A 15,499-nucleotide genomic window follows, 5' to 3' on the forward strand; every position below is an offset into this window, starting at 1 on the left:
GGATGCACAGAGAAAACACATTAACAACTACTTTTTTTTTGGTTTAACAAAGAATTGTAAAAAGGTTCTAAGAAGCCTTATTATAACTCTCACTAGTAAGTGGAAAATTTTCAGCATTCAAGGCTTTCCCTGTAAGAATACGTCACTGAAAAAAATCCTTTTGTATTAAGTTCTCCTTTTACTTCACATCTGTACCCTTCTAATGTTAACTTGCAGTGTAAATATGGGATTTTCAACAGTATAAAATACATCAACTCCCTTTTTCCATTAACGCGTATTGTTACTTCTAAACCTACAGGTGACTGACACTCCCAGCCTTCATAAAAACAAATGTTGGTGGACACCTCTATTGTCATACTTTCAGTAGAAGAAAAGACTTTATATCTAGAAACATAGGTTAATATAACTTAATGCTAATAACTTTCAATGCTGTAAACTGAGGAAATAGCGTGCATGGAGGGATTATTTTCTATATGAAGCCCAGAGTAGCTTGTAAGATTTTTCCTTTTTTAATGCTCAGATGCATCAGGTGGGATTTTTGTGACCTTATATAAGTGTACATTTAAGTTTGTCCACTTCTGACTTGTTTGCAATTAACAGAAAAAACCAGACAATTCAGGGCATGATTAATCTTAAGTTTTTGATATCTTTCCCTGTGCACATTTCTCCAAATGAAAAATTATGTGCACACCAAATACATATTTAGTGTCAGGGTTCCAACACCTATGTTTGCTCAAATTCTTGAGGACAAATACTCATATTTGCCTTTGCAATATCCAGAGTACGAGTTAGAGTGCATACATGCATTTTCACATGCTAATGAGAGTACATAATGGCATAAGTGACAGTGAAATAAATTGGAAAACTAAAGTACAACAGATAAAACTATGTCCACGGTGTGTATGCAGCTCTTCTTTAGGTATATCAGAGCTTCCCTAAAATTAATAAGTTCTGTTATAGAAAGCAATGCAGCTGCTGTATTCCCTGGTTCTGCATGATCTGAATAACACCTCCTGATGCTCTGGATAAGCACATAATAGCTTAGTACTCATAGCAGTAACCACAACAGTAGGATTTTCAGCTACCTCATTTAGAGCAAATACAAAGATGCCTACAGAAGTTGCAATAGCACTTGTGGATTGAAGAGCCCAGGTAAAAGGTATAAATTCACATAGACAGCAATATTTTCAGATATGTATGAGATAGCCAATGCCTGAGATACGCATGCTACCACAATTAGTGGAGTGGGTGGTTGGAACTTACAGCCCACTCCTTCCTCCATAGGGAATAAACAGAAAGAAAATGATCCTGCAAGATACTTCCCGAGGAAGAAAAGACCCTCTGAGAATTCCCTCTGAGGTGAAACACAGAATAACTCAATGGCTGTTTTTCTTCCTCATAAATGTTCCACACATTTGTAAAAAGACCTAAGTAATGGAACTCTAATTTTCAACATTAAGAACATATATGTGTCAAACTTTTGCATTTAGCCAAATGCTGGAACTGTTCAGCACTTCTGATTGGAGGACTGAGAACATCATAGTTTAGCAAGGAGCAAAAAGAACCCCCCACCACCAAAGTCTGTTTGACCTCCTTAGAATGGCACATCTGTAAACAAAGATGGTGTTAGGTGCTCTGAATTTTTGGACTGCAAAAATTACTCTGGGTCTTCTGTTAGGCACTTCCAGCTTTCAGAATGTGCATTTCAGTTATGCTTTGTGGATTCTAGTCTTGGTAAGGACAGGAAAGAATTGTGCTGTAATACAATCCTATAATAAATAGTATTGTATCATAACTCTTGAAATTAGCAATACATTTGGAAAACATTAAGAAGTTTGCAAGTGGCTACCCAGAGCAATTTTGGTATTTTGTTCTTCTTTTCAAGAATGCACTAAAATTACAAATCTCTTGATTTCTAGAGAAGACCATGTTTAGTGTATGTGTAGCAATTCATGTGAGTTTTAAGCCAAAGGAAAAATGCTGTTATTTACATCCAGTTATTTACATTCAGCTTCAGTGGACATTTAGAAATGTGCAAAGGGAATATCTTTGTTGTTTGGCTGCTATGTCTAAAGCCATGAGTCAACCAGCACTTATGTCTGTCTTCTGTAGGAATCTATCTAATTTGAAGAGCTAATAGATGGAAGCCTACAGGAGGTAAAATCCTAGATAGGGCAGAGTAAATGTAGCTTCAGAAGATAACCTCAAGACTGAGAACTGCAAATGGCTTTATCTTTGTTGTGGTTTAACCCCAGATGTCACCTAAGCACTATACAGCTACTTGCTCACTCCTGCCTGGTGGGATGGTGGAGAGAATCAGAAGGGTAAGAGTAAGAAAAATCATGGGTTGAGATAAGAACAGTTTAACAGGTAAAACGAAAGCTACGCATGCAAGTAAAGCAAAACAAGGAATTCATTCACCACTTCCCATCACAGGCAGGTGAAGACCCAGGATACCAGGTAAGCCATACCCAGGACTGCAGAGCTCCATGTGTGATTGCTACCTGGGAAGACAAAATGTCCTAACTCCTTCTTGTTCCCCCAGCTTTATGTGCTGAGCATGACATGTTATGGTGTGCGATATCCCTTGGGTCAGTTGGGGTCACTTGTCCCGTCTGTGTCCCCTCCCTACTTCTTGTGCATCCAGCCAGTCACTGATGGGGTGTGGTGAGAGGCAAAGTCCTCAACACTGTGTAAGCACTGCTCAGCAATGACTAAAACATCCCCATGTTATCAACACTGTTTACAGCACAAATCAAAACATAACCCTATACAAACTACTATGAAGAATATTAACTCTACTCAGCCAAAATCAAGACACTTTTCAATTTTAAATTTCCGTACATCTGCTAATATGAGCTATAAACCTATCCTGTGACATGTTCATGCTATTTGCCTTTCAAGACATCTTACCCTCCAGGAACTGAAATGGACCCACAAGGATTTGAGTATCATACACTATAATAAGAACTGATAACAAAATACAAGTAGTTGCACTAATTTCCAGGCCTTTTTCAGACTCACACATAATCCCATTTCTATTGTAATATAATTTCATGACAAGTCCCTGTATTTTTGGCAGAATATATGAACCTGACTCTTTATGTCCCTTATTGTCAGGATAATCCTCTTAAAACTTTTTTTTTTTTTTTAATAATCTCTGCAAGTGATATTTTTTTTTTTAAGGATTATACATGTTTTATTGTTGCAATAATCTTCTTGGATTTGAGCATTTAATACCTTCCATTGAAATCTGTGGGCAAGTTTATGCAGAGAATCCCCCTATTTTGACTATTTAGGGAAAAAAGTAACACCACTTTCAATATATATTGTAAATAAATAACAGACAAGGTTTTTCATTACACTAGTAAACAGAACCTTGTTCTGGCATACATCCTGTTTAATCTGTAGACAAAGATCTCATCTTACCTAGATTTGAGCCTAACCCTTATTTCCAGAGGTCAGCTTCTCTAGTTTGGCAGTTTTAGTCGTGCTCATACATCTTCTCTGTTTCTCGCTTATAACCCCTGACTTCCCCATTCCTGAAGATAACTTCACAATATACCAGACGGCCAAATTTAGTTCCAGAAAAGATCATGAGGCTACTGGCACTATTTCCTTGCAAAAGAGCAGCAGCAGAATCTTTGTAGTACTGTTGATGAGTGCGCACTTGATATGCTTAATCCTATTAGCCCCCTTTCCAACACTACCAGTGAGCTGTGCTGCTGGGATTTTTCAGTTTAGGGTTTATGGCAAGCCACAGACACAGTCCTCATCAACTTGGCTTCTCATCAGGGATTTGTTCTACTGGTTCAGGCCCTCCACATACATGATAGAAGGGGAAGAGTTCAGTCCTGGATGCCTTGCAGCCCTGACCTATTCACAGCCTTTTTTAACACAGCATTTCTGTGTTCCTGCTTTCCTCGGGCACTGCCCTCTCAAGAAAGGCAGTCTTGCTGCTAGGCCATCTGCACTTCCACTGGCTGGGGACAAAAGCCCCTTAACAATTGCTATGGCGGGGTTATCCGATAGCCATTAAATGTAGTCCAGATTAGCAGAGAAAATACTTCTGAAACTGGTTGATGTCTTTGCAATAAAAGACTGAACTGTGGCAAATCTGGAACTCGGCCCTGGAGTTTTTACGTTAACACTCAGGTGTCATCTAAATGCCCTGGTCCTCAGTGCTGCAGTGCAAGGAAATATCTGTGCTCAGAGGGGAGTGGGAAGCAGAGAGCGTCACCGAGGGGCTCCAGTGCTATTAGCCAAAGTAAGATATTCTGGTTACATAAATGTATTGACTGTGTGTCAGTATGCATCTTGATCCTTTCAAAGGCAAGGAAGCATGGATCCTTTTAACAGTCCACAAGTAACTTTTCTCTTAAAGCTCTCTTTTCTCACCAGCTAGAAGCAGAAAAATGCATTTTTCACCTTGCAGAACAAATTCAAGAGCTGAACACAGAGATTTTCTTTCTGAAGAATCCCATGTCCTCTAGAAGCAAAGCTGCCGCTGCACAGCCCTTGTCTCTAGTCAGGGCTGTGGTACCATCTATTCTGGTTAAGGACTGCATTGTGGGACTGTTGCACAGGCACACAGATTGTTACCTCAGCAGAATGAAAATGGGTTCTTCCCTTCTCAGAGTTAACAGTCAGAGATCTCTTCAGTTGTATTTTTATCCAGGGCTGCTGCTCAGCCTTGGAACCTTTGTTTTGGCTGCTGAGAGATCCTACCACCCAAGTATATGGAAACATGATTAATGGATGTTTGGCTTATGCTTCATGTTACATAAGCCCTTCACGTTCAGTCTGGGAAGACAGGCTAGGATTTCCCTCTCCTGTTCCCTGTCTGCTGAACAGCTCTGTTTATTGATTTTTTAATTACTATTTCCCACAAATCCTGAGAATTATGCTTTCGCTTTATTCCATTCATCAGTTCTCATTCACACTTGCAGCTTTCTGAAAAGTAGTCTCAGGCTGAGGCAGTGAAAGCAGACTGCAGAAGTTAGGTGTCAGATTCAAAAGAACCTTAATTCTTTTGGGTTTCCCTGAGGGATTTTGCTTCAGTTTTAAACTCCTGAAAAAGCCAGGTGTACATAGATACACAACGAGGCCTGACCAATGATAAATGGTGGAGACATTATACCCTCTAGTGGCAGGAATAAAGGTCTCTCAAACGTCTGCTGCAATAACCACTGCCTTGTGTTGGGAAAAGCGTTTCAGGATGGAAGCTCATAAGGGGCAATGAAGTAGATGTTGAACCTGACTTAAACTCTTACTTGCCAGGTACCAGGCAGTGTTTCTTATAACAGATTGGCATCTCAAGTATCAAACAGCAAGATGAACAGCAAGACAAAAGAGTGCTAACAATCCAGATTTGTGTACTTAATGGCACAGAGTCCCCTTTATTGCTGGCTAGTCCAACACAACATAAAACAGGGGGATGAGGAACAGCAAAGCCACTCTTTTTATTTTTTTTGTTCTTAGATAGTCTCAGCCATTAACCCAGAATCACCACTACTTGCATGAAATAATTCAGCCAAATATTAAACACTTTTAATGCTTGGTTTTTATCAGCAATATACCCTGCAGGGTTGAAAAACTCTGGAAGAAGCAAAGTATCCTAGGTTTAGGTATTATTAAAAATATAAACATAAAAATTTACTGAGAACAGGAAAGGTTTATTACCTCACATTTGAGATTATGTCCCTTCAGGTAGTTTTGTTCTTTTACAAGAGTTGCCTCAGCAAAGCAATGAGAAGGATAAGCATGTTTAATTCATGCCTGCTAGTATATAGTAGATTGCAGAAAGCAGCCTATGAATTTGCTTTTGAGAGTCTGGTGTTTAGGGTTTGCTAAACTATTTGCTTGAGGGCAGGTTGACATTCCTGTGGCATGTGCTTTCTTGAATTCCACATAATGCACTCTTTTTTTTTTTTTGCCTAAAACCAGAATTAATAAAAAAAAAAAAAAAAGGAAAAACTCCAACTTCAAGGAATAATAATTGATAGCAAAAGGCAATATGTCTTTAACTGGATTCTGCTCTGTGATGAAGCATACATTGTTTTTGAGGTTTGGTAGTAGCATACCAGTGTTATAACCATTAGTTTAGAAACATGTATTATTTATTGCAAGGCTGATCCAAATCTCCATCTCATTTTCAGCTTCCCCACTGCAAGGAAGGTTGTCTCACTTTGGTAATACTAGAGTCACAGTTTTGGTTTTGGTACATGTCAGTCTGTTCAGTTCACTTTGATGTCCTTCAAGAATTAATTAAGTCAACACTTTGCAATTAAGTTGAACAGTCTGACTAATTTCTGTTTTCCTCATTTCAGGGCTCCTATGAAGAAGATTTACTAAAAGGTGATGGCCAGTTACGCTGCTTCTTCTGCTCTGGCAGGAGTGAGAATGCCTCAGTAAGACCTGTAACCACAGGCACACCATTCTGCAATAATTATTGCACAGCTGCCCATGTATCAGTACTGACAAATAAAGAAACCAGTAATTTATAGGTGGGACATCATAATCTTGCTTTGCTCATTTAAAAGCAACATAGGCTGCATGGATCTCCTCAAGCATATCCTTGTTTTCTTGTCAAGAGCCAGACTAACAAACATTTGCTTGTGCTGAAATTAAATGGAGAGTTTTTTAAGATTTATTTTCCAAAGATGTGCTAATGGTCCAGCTCAGAGCACAGGCCTGAAAGCTTTGGTCCTCTGTGGCAGGCCTATGCTGCAGGCACACATCTGCATGCATTGCCCTGTGGCATCCCAACAGGGAGCCAAGCATTAAAACACAAAAATAGACTCTTTGCTCAGCTGGTCTGCACAAACAGGGACTGAAAAATATTCTTATCCTTGTTTCACTAGGACATAATACTACACTATATTACATCTGGGGAAAGTCAAGAGATCCTTTAAGGTTCCCTTTGAGAGAAAAACTAAGATGACTTTTCTTGTTATTAGAAAATGGATTCTGCCCAGTTCAGACTTATGGCACAGACCCAGCAGGAATCAGGCTTCAGTACTCCTACTGTTTGTGAAACGGTTAATTTCACAGTTCATTTGGAAATCCTTGTTATGGATAATATTAATTACTCTCTTATCGTTCAAAATTCTGATTATTGCTCAAAAGGGATCACACACTGACCAAAGAATAACAAAGTTGAGAGCAAGAAGCAGGTCTGACCATGTGCATGGGACATAAGGAGGTTAAAACAAACCCAGAGGCTTGGACAAGAAGTAGAGAAGAGACACTGAGGAAACAAAAATGTATGAGATAAAGAAGATTCCTGGAGAAGAGGAAAAGAGGAAAAAAGGATAGAGGACATGCAGTGACAGGGTTGAGGGATATGGAAACACACAAGAGATGGGTGAGGTGAAAGAATTGAACATGGATGGAAACCCAGGGTTCAAGGTCTCTACAGAGAAAAGTCAGATGGGAGATAAGATGTTCCCAGAGTTCACATAAACTTGGTGTGACTTGATCTGACCTTCTTCCTGCCTCCTCTGACCTCCTGCCTCAGTGATGTCCCTGTCTTTATCTCAACTCGTGAGTTTTTTCATCTTATTTCCTCCTTTATCCTGTTGGAGGGGGGCAGTGAGTCACTCGGTATTTGTCTGTAGTCCAACCTCAACACATCACAGACAGTTAAGCAGAGCACCAGCTGAGCACAATACAGCACAGGTCTGTCACAGCCGTCAATCATCTTATGCACAGTTCCTACGTATACTTTGAAAGCAAGTCACTGCCCAACTAAGTCAGCAATACAGACAGAAAAATGTTTGATTCAAAAGACTCTGCCTATTTAAGTGCCCTTTAGAGCCCACTGTCCATCTCACAGTTAAGTAGTTTCAGTATAAGAAGCATTTATCTTCCTGAGATAAAGGTAATTGCTTAAATTCTTTGCACTAAACACTTTAATGAGAAGTTTGATTAGAAAATGTGAGCGATATTGTTCAAGCTACTTGGTGCCACAGCTTATAGACTGATGTAAGTGAAGACTTTTGCTTCTTTTTCAATCTCTTATTTCCTTCTCTTAGGGAAAAAATATGTTCTCTATTTTTCTCCAAGTATTTCACTACATTCTCTATGGCATTTCAGAAATAATTGGTAGCAGTAACAGTAGATCTGTAAGACATTTTTGTGTCAGCATCAATTCCACCCCTCCCTCCACAATCAGTGAATCTGTTTTCTATTCCAAGATCTTTTATTCCCTCAGAAACATTTCCTAAAATCTGTAATTTCTTTGCCTAGCTACTTTGACAATGAAATGCTGTTATTTCCAATATAAATAGAAGTGTCATACTGTTTTTGTTGAATTTTATGTAATTTTATGTATGTTTTTTATGTTTTTATGTGTGCTTTTTTTATGTTGAATTTTATGTAATGTTTTTACTCTGCACCCAGACAGACTTTTTAATCTCTCTTTTCCTTTTCTTTCCCAGCTTTTTCCCCCCTCTTTCTTTTTTTTTTTTTTTTTTTATTCAGAGCAGAAACACTTGCAGAGTGAATTCACAACAGATATGATATTCTCTGCCAGATCAAATGCCCTTTAGTCTGTCAATGCTTTTGCATGGATCTAAAGGGCACAAGGGCAAAGGGAGCCTAACCAACCCTTGCACAAGCACTAGGTATTATGGAGTCTTGCATTTCTTTGAAGTCCTTGTTCTAGTTCTGCTTAAGAGGGCACAGAGAAGACCACACATTCACACACACCCTCCTCCCATACAAGTAGAATGGCATGTTGCAGAGCTCTGAGAGACCCGGTGCCAGCCACAGGCACAGGGCCACGTGGACTTTTCTCTGGAGTAATGTTGCTGCTCACTGCCAAGCCCACAGAGCTGTTCCCTAAAGGCAGTATCTACAGTATCCTCTATTTTTATGTTTTTAGTGTGAGGTGGTGGCTCTGTCTGTGCAAGTGAGTGGGAACCATTTGAACATACATAGGAAATTACTCTCTTGGCTCTAGGGTAGTGGTTGAACAGGGGAAGTCCCAAAGGTTTGCATTTGTTTCTAATCAACAAAGTTTGCACTGTAACAAGAAACATAAGACACTCTCCTGCCATGGGCAAGGTTCATTATACATAGAGAAGCTCACACACGCTTTCAGGAAAACTGCTAAGAAAACAAGCAGAACAGTGTTATACCTTGCTGGACAGTGTTAACTTTTGACAGTGCAGTAAGTTACAAATTACTTTAAGACTTCTTCCATAGAAACTTTCTGTAACAATTCGGACCACAACAACCTTAGAAATATATATTCTGCCTCTTCAAAAGAACGTTGTCAGTAAGAAAGCAACCATACGAGCCACATGGTGCTTTCAGTATATCTCTCTTGTCTCTTCCTTAGCACAATAATTTAATTTCCACCAATGCCACCTCAGCAGGGAGAGAAAAAGTTTCCAGAAACAGATAAAAGGGACAGCAGATTCCAAGTTGCAACAAATGAAAGCCTGCTTAAAAGTCAACTGATTTTTACTGGGCGTAACCTACACACTGGGATCCAGGGAAAGAATGTCAAACTGGATTTATTGGCCTCTGCCAAGGCATTCCCAAGGTCTGGCTGGATCTGGAACAGCCCTGGCCTTCCACAGAGGGTTTTATCACTTTAGGAAAACAGATCAAGATCATTAACTTAATTTCTTGTGTTTTATTGAAATCAGTTCATGGCCTTCAAGACAAATGGATAGTGTTAAAAAAAAATAAAAAGCAATGAAAGCAATATGATTCTGGAGGAGAGTAGGCTTTATTAAGCATTAGAAAGAGAAAATGGTTTACCTCCAAATTTGTGTGCAACACGGGAATCCATCTATTTTCATTAACTTGCGCAGCATTTTCCACTTGGAAATATTTTTTCCCAGCTCTTTTTGTTCCTTTCCCCACACCCTGCACTCCTCTCCTCCCTTCTAGTTTCCAGAGTTTCTTCTTCTCTTCGCTGCTTTTCTACATTTTAAACAGAGTTGAGAATTAGCCATACAGTGCTACACAGAAGCATGATATTTAGGGACTATCAATGAACTTAATATGGAACTGATGGAAAAAACCCACATTAAAATAACAACTGTTTGTCCTCAGCAAGATATGCATATAGCCTTGTTTACAGCTGGTTTAAATCGGCTTTCATTCACTGAGATATTTCTGTGTTTACAGCACGGATCTGCTTTACCCACCATTGAATATGCTACTGGTGCTATTGAGAGGTCTTCCTTGCATTCAGGCTACTGCCTGAATAACTGGAAAAGAGTTTTCAACAAAACAATATTTTTGACAGTATCCTTATCTCATGTGAGCTATATGAGAATGTACCTGAAGTTAGAAGATACTAAAGAATGACATGCCTTGAAGAGAAATTGAAATGACCGGAAATATTTAACTAAGAAGAGGAGCAAATACAATAAGAGATCATAATCATTTGAAAATTAAAATTGTGTGAGGTAAATATATTGCAAATTTCTGTTCGTGATAGTCCATAACACAATAAAGATGTGCATCTAATGGTATTTAAATGCAGGAAGTTTAAAGCGATAAATACAGTGAGAAACAAGATTCAGAGAAGCCAAAAATCTAATCAGAATCAGAATGTTTTAACATTCATAGGCACATCCATAACCATTTGATAAGAACAAAAATGTGTCACATAATACAGATCAAGATTTCTCCTGGTGTTAAATGAAGAGGAGAGGAGAGTCCTTTACCCTCACTTCTGCCTACTAGGTCTTTCTCAGAGACATCTGCCACATCTATGTCAAAGACAGAAAGTCTGTTTTCATGGCCACTAGTTCTTACCCCATATATCAGCTTCTGCTTTCTTTGAAGCTGAGTGATCTTACAACTGAGTGTGACAACTTCGCACTCTTCTTCTATGCATATCCTTGTATGTTTCTACTACTGTGCACTAAGAAAGCAAGGAGAAAAAAACCTCAGGATTATAAACTGGTATAAATAGTCTGATCTCAAGTGATGTCATGAGGATGGAGCCAGGCTCTTCTCAATGGCTAACAATGATAAGACAAGGGGTAATGGGTATAAACTGGAACACAAGAGGTTCCACTTAAACTTGAGAAGAAACTTCTTCTCAGTGAGGGTGACAGAACACTGGAACAGGCTGCCCAGGGAGGTTGTGGAGTCTCCTTCTCTGGAGACATTCAAAACCCGCCTGGACACATTCCTGTGTAACCTTATCTAGGTGTTCCTGCTCTGGCAGGGGGATTGGACTAGATGATCTTTTGAGGTCCCTTCCAATCTCTAACATACTGTGATACTGTGATACTGTGATGCCTGCTGAACTACATCTATTTGTACCTATACATGGACAACATTCTCCTTCAGTCAGTGCTGCCATATTTCCTTCTTCATTTAAAAGTTATGAAAATACGGCCTAGGGAGGGTGTGTAGCAGTGTTGTTCATATGTGAAAGGATAGTGATTAGAAGAAGAGGTAGTAGGGAACCTATAGTTCTGACAGAATAAATTGTGAGTTTTCTTATCTTCTGTGTTGCTACTACTGAACTATTTCAAATATACTCTTGCGAGTGTTGATAGTGGGCATGTTTTGAAAGTGTGCTCAGATTAAAACAAAAGTCAAATACCTCAAAAGCTATAATAGCAATTTGAAATCTCTGGACCTTTAACTTTCCAGGGAAGACGTTGTACTGCAAGAAGTAGAACGCTTCAGAAGACAATAGTTCTCGATCTCAAGATGTTCAACTCCTTTCAAAACATATGCTTTGCTATCTTATATGGGAATCTGAGGGGGAGGGAATCCTCCAGTTAGCTGTTATGTTGTTGTTAAGACTAGGCTAGAAGGACTAAAACCAAGGGGGGAAAAAAAGATCCTCAAAAAGGAAAAAAAAAAAAAAAAAAAAAAAAATCCCTCAAAGCAAAAGCCAAAAAGCAAAAAACCAATCCCTTTTAAAGGAATTATTCCATTAAGTCATGTCAAACAAGGACTTTGCCAGACTCCACTCCCTTGTAGTAACATAACTAGAATGATTCACTGAGTCAAAAGCTCAGAGGTTGCCAATAACCACTGTTATTTTGTAGGCTTTTCAGATTCAGTAGGAAATAGCAAATTAAGGGTCAGTTAAAGCTCTTACGTACATAAGGCCTGACATGGTATAGGGCAGGGATCACGTATGCTTGCAGTTTTGATGGCTTCAAAACATACTGTACTAAAAGAGGTCTCAAATGGTTTGTGGAAAAAGCCATTTCTTGTTGTACCTGTATGTAACACTCCCACAATGCTCCTACTGTAATTTTGATCTGGTTTTATCTTCCCACCTCCCCCAAAAAAACCCTTTCAGATTGCTGGTAATGCCAGTCACATATAGTTTGTGCCTTTCTAGTCTTTCTCTGAACCTGGAAATTAATAGGTGCAATAAGGGCAAAGGAGGGATCCTTTTAAAGTTTTTCCTATTTAATGCACCTACATTTAGTTCACAACACAAAGTCCTTCAGAAGCTGGTATAGAATCACAAAATAGTTTAGGTTGGAAAGACCTCAGGAAGTCCTGTGGACCAGTCCCTGATCAGGCCATGAGTAAATATTGAATTAGAGCAATTGCTGTACCAAAAGTAAAAGTTATAATAACTTCAAGGAAGTAGACTTCACACCCACTCTGGAAACCTGTTCCAGTGTTTGACCACCCTTGCAAGATGGTCTTTCTATATAATCAGATTTTCTGTTGCTCTAATAAGCCTCTTGATTTAAGAAGGAAACAAATCCCTCTATTGTGGAAACATGCCCTGTTGGAAAGACCCTACCTAGACCCCACTGATTTTGCATACTATGTAAGACTTTTGTTTGGCTTGGTTTCACTTCATCCTATTTGACTTTCTTTGCCTTCTCTACATTGCCAGTCTTGACTCCCCTCAGAGTTGTTTCCTGTGAAGGACTTCAGAGCACTCTAGCCTTGGCTGCAAGGGCATAGCTTGCATTTATAGCTGCTGGCTGTTCTCAGTCCTTTCCCCAAGGCAGCAGATTATTAAGGACCTCTTAGAGGATTAGCTGATTATCCTGCTGTTGATATTAGGAATTTAGTAGGAATCTAGCAGTGGTCTCTCTGGCATCAGGGTTTATATACTATATTAAGTTGTATGTGAAACCTCTGTAAACTGTTTTCTTTATACCCTGCGTTTACTACAGCTCAATACAGAGGTGATGTTGTAGCCTTGGCATTATTAATTTAAGTCATGCTATTCTTCATTAAAAATACTCCCAACAGTTCTAATACACATAAAACTTCAAATTTCAATTTTCCAAGATGTCAAATAATAAGAATTTGTTAACAACAGCAAAAAATAGTTAATGCAGCAGAATAATGTGTTTTAATATGCATAGTTTGAATTTTTTACTGACCATTTAGCAATAGTTTAGATGGGCTGGATGTTCTGGCTTAGAAAGCCATTCTAGACAGTGAAAAATTCTCATCACCATTAACAGAGCTCAGAACAACCTAAATCATGGGGGTGTCCTCAAATTTGGTGATTCACCTGACTATATTGTCTGTTCCAAAATACATCATCATAACCAGACTTTACAAAAAAACACAGTGAGAAGATTCAGCCAATGTATGACCAACTGCTGTGAGATTCAATTTGTATTTTCTCCATTGAGGAAACCAAGCCTTTCACCTTCTTGGGATGTGCTGTAGCACATGCACATTGGACTTTGCTGCCTTTTCTGTTCCTTCCCTATGCTCTTAACTTTCCACACATAAATACACAGAGATTTGATCTTCATTTCCAAACCACAAACCATAGAGTCATTGATACTTCTGTGAGAGAAATAGGAAGACTTGAGAATAGTGAGAAAATAGCTCCTCAGGAGATTAAGAGACTGCAATGATTTCTGCCTAGGGAAATCTTTCTGGTTTTGGTTCCTAGTTTCACACAGTGCATGCTGGAGACGTTTTGCCATTACATAGATAATAATAACAGCAACAAGAAGAATAACATACTTATGAACAGATAATTAAAACTTTCTTTATTGAGATGATGGGTAGAGCTCTTCTAACTCTATGGGAGATGCTCAGAATGCCAAGAGTTTAAATACATTTTCTTTAGGGACAAGTAGGACAAGGAGGTGAATCTGAACTGGTGAAGAGGTCAGGCTTAGTCACCTCATTTTCTTTCCCTCCTAGATGAGTCCACGAACTCAGTTCTTCTTTCTTGTGGTCCGCTGTACAATGGCCTGATACGATAGTAAGGAATATGGTGCTTTGGCACCTAGAATGCAAGATAAGAAAACAAAAAAGTTTAGACAAAGACTTTTCTGTTGGGGCTGAGGGAATGAGGGACAGAAGATAGTTTGGAAAGGTCCTCAAGCATCATTTGTGACAAACTATTTTTCATTTAAATTGTGTAAACTATTTCTCAGTTAAATTGTGTGAGTTTTCTTGCAGTAAATAAGCCCTCATTCCCTCAAACAAAGATCTTAAATTCTTAGATTCTATTTTGTGCAATCAGAAAGATAATTAGTGAATGTACATATATACACATGCATGTGTACATCTATCCACATATATTTATACATATAAAAAAAATTCTTAGAAAATAAATAGAACAACTTCCTAATATGGAAGTCAACCTAGGAGTTATCATGGGGAAAAAATCAACTCAACACACTGCTAGCATAATAAAAGAAACTCAAGGCGTGTGGCTATCTTCACAGTAAGGGTGAATATAAAGCAGAAAGATGCTGTATTTTTACTAATAGGATCCATCTGAAATGCAGCAAGCAGCACTAATCATCATGTGACATGTTTCATCCCTGAAAACAGCACTGGAAGAGATCCTGAAACCAACAGGAGGATGACTACCAACTTTAAGAGGTTTGGAAGCTTGTCTTAAACTTAGAAAAAAGTTTTAAAATGGAACTGCAGAGTTTTTAAACAACTAAGGTGATCAAAAAATTCCAAATCACCAACATTTCTCTATAGGAGTTTAATTTCATTCCATTCTTAAAACCACTGTTATTAGCCCATTTTGAAACTCTCTTGTCCTACTTTTGATGTGTTACAAAAATGCAGTCTTTATGACAGCAGTCTTTACTCTTTCTGTAATAAAAAAGGACTTCCTCAAAACAGTTGCTTGCCATTTGTAAAAATTTAGAATTCATATTTTTATTTTATTTGTGATGTGAAAACTACTTTGATTCCACTATTAATGGTGAGCTTAAATTTGCTCTTAAGTTGCTAAGTGTTCAAATTGAATATTTCTAGCACTATTCAAAGGCAGCTGAAATTATAAACTCCAAATATGATCCATTTATCAGTCTTGCATATCAAGCCAAATCTGAGAATATATATCAATTTTGAAATCTTGCAATTTTATAGTTTATTTTCAAAATATGTGTATTTAATTTTTTTCTTAATTCTTAACACAATGGGGATATCTACTCTATTGCCATTGCTAGTCTGTAAATTCTAGAATGTGAGGAGCCTGCATTCGAATACTAAGCAAGAACTTGGTATATCTTATTGACAAATCTAATCAACCTGGTGA

The sequence above is a fragment of the Psittacula echo genome (genome assembly GCF_963264785.1).
Source record: "Psittacula echo genome assembly, chromosome: 1".
In the NCBI taxonomy this organism is placed as follows: domain Eukaryota; kingdom Metazoa; phylum Chordata; class Aves; order Psittaciformes; family Psittacidae; genus Psittacula; species Psittacula echo.